Here is a 5,256-nt window from a genome sequence, read left to right as displayed (position 1 = left end):
TCTATAACAGCTCAAGTACATCTGATGAACTAAGAATATGAATATGAAATATCTCGTTATACTGTTTTTTTTATTGTCACAGTCCTCTTTGTCTGACTCACTAGGTGGTTTGTACGGCACTATTCGTTGTAAAGCTTTTAAAACAATACGTATTGTGAAAAGCACTGTACACATAAACATGGACTTACTGTAACAGCGGTTTAGGACTCACTAATTTAATGATGCTGAATGTTTCAGGACTGTAGTGTTTTTCAAGGTCTGTATGTGTCTCGTTTGATATCCAATTCATTTGCTTCGGTGCTCAGGGTGGTTTCTAGGTGGCTACTTTTTGGCTAAAGTCTCAACTCATGCAATACAACAAGCACACTATTTTCACCCACAATAGTGTTTTAGCCAAGTTAACATCTCACGTCACTCTATGAGGATTTTTTCAACATATGCATCGTTTTGTGTTGCGTTTGGGGTTGTTTTAATCTGGATAACCTGCTGTAAGTAGAGAGATGCCATGTTTCATGATAGGGCTGTCATGAATACAAAATTTGGCTGATGATTAATTGTCAAAAATAATTGTGATTATGATGCTTAATTGAGAGAAATAATTGTGATTATGATGATTAATTGTCAAAAATAATTGTGATTATGACGATTAATTGACAAATAATTGCGATTATGATGATTAATTGACAGAAATAATTGCGATTATGATGATTAATTGTCAAACATAATTGTGATTACAATGATTAATTGACAAATAATTGTGATTATGACGATTAATTGTCAAAATTATTGTGATTATGACGATTAATTGTCAAAAATTATTGCGATTATGACGATTAATTGTCAAAAATAATTGCGATTATGATGATTAATTGACAGAAGTAATTGCGATTATGATGATTAATTGACAGAAATAATTGCGATTATGATGATTCATTGTCAAAAATAATTGCGATTATGACGATTCATTGTCAAAAATAATTGCGATTATGACGATTCATTGTTAAAAATAATTGTGATTATGACGATTCATTGTCAAAAATAATTGCGATTATGACGATTCATTGTTAAAAATAATTGTGATTATGACGATTAATTGTTAAAAATAATTGCAATTATGACGATTAATTGTCAAAAAATTTTGTGATTACGATGATTAATTGACAAATAATTGTGATTATGACGATTAATTGAAAAAAATAATTGCGATTATAACAATTAATTGACAGAAATAATTGCGATTATGACGATTAATTGTCAAAAATAATTGCGATTATGACGATTAATTGTCTCTTTTAGGGCTTTCATTATTTAATGTCATATAAATTGTCATATTTCTCAAAGTGCATGTGTGCTTCATACACCTTAAAAGTCTTTTTTTACATATTTAAGTTCAAATATATATATATATATATATATATATATATATATATATATATATATATATATATATATATAGAGATATATATATATATATATATATATATATATATATAAAGATATATATATATATATATATATATATATATATATAAAGGGATATATGATTTCCTTTTCAGACTTTAAAACTATATGAGAACATGAAAAATCATGTTTTAAATATAAAAATATTTAGAAATACTTGAAATATGTCTCTCTTTTCAGTCAACATTAGTTTTGGTCAATTTTACAATAATTACAATGTTGTTTTTAGAACTCATTAAAATATTTCAAATAAAAATTATATAATATATATAATATAATGATACCTATTTCATGAAGTAATAAGTGAAAACACAACAATGATCGCCCCTAAGTAGCATACTTATGTTTTTGTCACATTTCTGCTTATTACCTTATGAAATATTAACAGAATATGGCAAAATGGCATATCGTTTCTTATAGCAGAAGATCCCGATTCAAAAAAATAGTTTGAAAGCACTAGTTTTTAAACAGTTTAAATAATGTGATGCTTGAAACATCCTGACAACATGAGAAGCCGCAAACAGTCAGAGATTCTCTGCTGCAAGCAAATAAACCAAAACAAATTGGTGGCAAAAACATCGTCTGTAATTCCACTATCGTCACGGTAATAATTTACATTTTCCCAATTATTGGCCAGTAATAGATCAGTCACCGATATATCTTGCACCCCTGATATAATCTTAAAGTTTGAGGCTGCCACTCATTGTAGGAATGTGTAATAATTCAAAGGTTGCAGTGAACTAAATACATTTGGAGGGCGGGGTTTTGGAAAGAGGGGGTGTGGCTAATCAACGGCTAAGTCACTTACAGCACCTTTAAAGAGTCCATATGTTCATACATTAGTCCTGTTGTTAGTATTTGACATATGAGTGTTGACAACAACAGTTTAAACCTTAATTTTGTTTTTGTAAGAGTAATAATGTACGTTAATGTGTGGATCAATTTCATCATCAGGCATTTACTGACATGTTTGTTCATATAATCTCTCTTTAAAGAGTCACAGAGCAGGTGTGAATTCAAGAAAAGAGTTCTTGACTTTTACTGAAGTCATGTTGAAGGTCTGTGTGTTTGTTTTAAGGCCGAGAGATGAGAACTGCAAAAGCAAGATCTAGAGTTTCCCACCGAAGGAAAAAGACACCTTTGAGTACACCTGGAGTGTGAAAAACAGAGGTCTGAACTAATGACAATCATATGGACGTGCGGTGTCTCACGCGACCCATCATACTTTTTGTTTTTTTTTGTTATTTTAGTGCCATTATGCACAGCAGAGTGAATGACAACTGCGTATATGTGCGCTTCATGGTGTAACTCATCAGATGTCCAGGGGAAGGCGGCTTGCTGCTGCTCGCAAACGGCGTTTTTTGAGGAGACAGCTGACTGCAAGGAATTCATTTGCATCTTTGTTTACACTGCACGCTTACTCACGCTCGTATCCAAGGTGAAGTTATCGCCACTGTCATCTCCTATTATATCCTATATTTATAACCTATAATAGTATTTATATATAGTATTTATTGAAAATGTAAAAATGCAGAAAGTTTTTTGTGAGGGTTAGGTTTAGGGGTAGGGTTAGGGTTAGGGGATAGAATCTATAGTTCATACAGTATAAAAATCATTATGTCTATGAAGAGTCCTCATAATGATAGCTGCACCAACATGTGTGTGTGTGTGTGTGTGTGTGTGTGTGTGTGTGTGTGTGTGTGTGTGTGTGTGTGTGTACATGTTTATACTACATTGTGGGCACCAAATGTCCCCACAAGGATAGTAAAACCTGAGATCACCTACATTGTGGGGACCAGTCAGCGGTCCCCACGAGGGAAATGGCTTATTAAACATACTAAATGATGTTTTTTTGAAAATGTAAAAATGCAAAAAGGTTTCTATGAGGGTTAGGTTTAGGGGTAGGGGTAGGGGTAGGGGATAGAAATTATCGTTAGATCTGTATAAAATTCAAAAAATGCATGGAAGTCTATGGAGAGTCCCCACAATGATATAAAAACATAGTGTGTGTGTGTGTGTGTGTGTGTGTGTGTGTGTGTGTGACAAGCTCAACCTCATCTGGACTTTCAATGTGGATCAATATGGATCTTTAGGAAATAACATTATAGACATCCGAGAAAAGCTCAGATTTCATTGTACTTCGTACATATTCGTGCACCATGGCATTTGTATGGTTCTCCAGGGTGATTTAAAGAATACTGTGATACTGTACACCATGTTTTGGACATGTAGCACAGTAATACCATGGTATTCTAGTACCTTGTAAATACAATGGTATATGAATATGGTAATCAATCAGTAGTCAATATACAATGTTATTTCCATCTTTCAAGGATTATTGCGTGTTATTGAGGGCTTGAAAGGGCTTCGTTATTTATTTCAGCCACTCTCATTTCATCTTTCTTTCTCATTATAAATGCACACGTCATCATGTTGACTGTCACTGTTCAGACACGCGTCACGTGACCTGCTGTAATAATGTAAATCCACCAGCCAAAGTGACCCAGATGAGACAAACCCGCTTACAGCATCAAAGCCCGGATAAATATAGAACCCTAACTCCACTCTATTCTATTCTACTCTATTCTATTCTATTCTATTCTATTCTATCAGCCCACGGGATGAGATAGGACAGTTAACAGGGAGGAGATGCTGAAAATGGACAGACAGGTGCTGATGCGGGCCGTCAATATTTGATTTACAACGTCTTATATAAATTGTCCAAATATTAGCACGCTTAATAAATAAAGAAAAACACAAATCGTCATTTTCGTCACGGTAACACCTCTGTGATGGACATTCCTATAATAGAATGATGTGCCCGTTCAGCATCATTCTCACACAGTTGGATCATAATAAAACTTGTCATACCGTTACGATTTCATATCACTTCTTTTGTAAAATCCCGCTTACCTGCAGATAATGTACCGGTATCAGTGCTGTCTGTCTCTCTGACCTTCAGTTGCTGCTGCAGACGCGCGTTTGAATCACTCGCTGTGTGGACGGTGCTGGTGACGTCACTCGGGTTTCACGGTGAAGGCTTGGCTCATGAATATTAATGACGTAGACGGTCGTTCGTCCAGTGGTCCTACCTGATTGGCTGAGAAGCAGGCGTTGAAAAGTGGGCGCTGGTCAGCTGTTGAAAGCTCATCTTATGAATATCAATTAGGTCGTCGCGTAACGTAATTAATATTAATGAGATGCGCGACTAGACTGCCAGCAGGACTCTCACGCGCTCCATTCAATCAGGTGAACGTTTAACTACATTTATTTTCCTCAGATATAATCTGACGTCGTTTGAAATAATAAAATCCAAGATTTACTTCGCTTCATTTGCTGTAAAAACCGAAGACTGGTTGGAACATTTTACAAAATAAAAAAACATAATTTTTGGGCATCATAGGCACAAAAAGCAGCAGCACAATCTTCTATTATTAGTTAGTGTTACAGCCACCTGAGGGCAGTGTGTCACTAGATTAAAGTGTGTGTGTGTGTGTGCGTGTTTGTTTTTGTGTTTCATCTTAAAGGGACAGTTCACCCAAAAATTAAAATTATCTCATCATTTACTCATCCTCATGCCATCCCTTTCTTCTGCAGAACACAAATGAAGATTTTTAGAAGAATATTTCAGCTCTGTAGGTCCATACAATGCAAGTGAATGGTGACCAGAACTTTAAAGCTCCAAAAAGCACATAAAGGCAGCATAAAAGTAATCCAGTGGTTTAATCCATGTCTTCAGAAGTGATATGATAGATGTGGGTGAGAAACAGAACAATATTTAAGTCCTCTTTTACT

At 34.5% G+C, this 5,256-nt stretch overlaps 1 protein-coding gene across 1 annotated transcript in view; it reads right to left on the bottom strand.

Moving 5' to 3' along the window:
* LOC127435200 (monocarboxylate transporter 2-like) overlaps nt 1-4,458 on the bottom strand; it is a 15,380-nt gene extending 10,922 nt beyond the window's left edge. Inside the window, exon 1 of the mRNA XM_051688473.1 lies at nt 4,375-4,458. The gene's annotated coding sequence lies outside the window, so the exon portion shown is untranslated. The remainder of the gene's footprint in view (nt 1-4,374) is intronic.
* Between the last annotated feature and the right edge of the window lie 798 nt (nt 4,459-5,256).

Source organism: Myxocyprinus asiaticus, chromosome 45 (genome assembly GCF_019703515.2).
Source record: "Myxocyprinus asiaticus isolate MX2 ecotype Aquarium Trade chromosome 45, UBuf_Myxa_2, whole genome shotgun sequence".
Lineage (NCBI taxonomy): Eukaryota > Metazoa > Chordata > Actinopteri > Cypriniformes > Catostomidae > Myxocyprinus > Myxocyprinus asiaticus.
The sequence above is the reverse complement of the archived record's forward strand: the minus strand, read 5'-3'. Positions and strand labels throughout refer to the sequence as shown.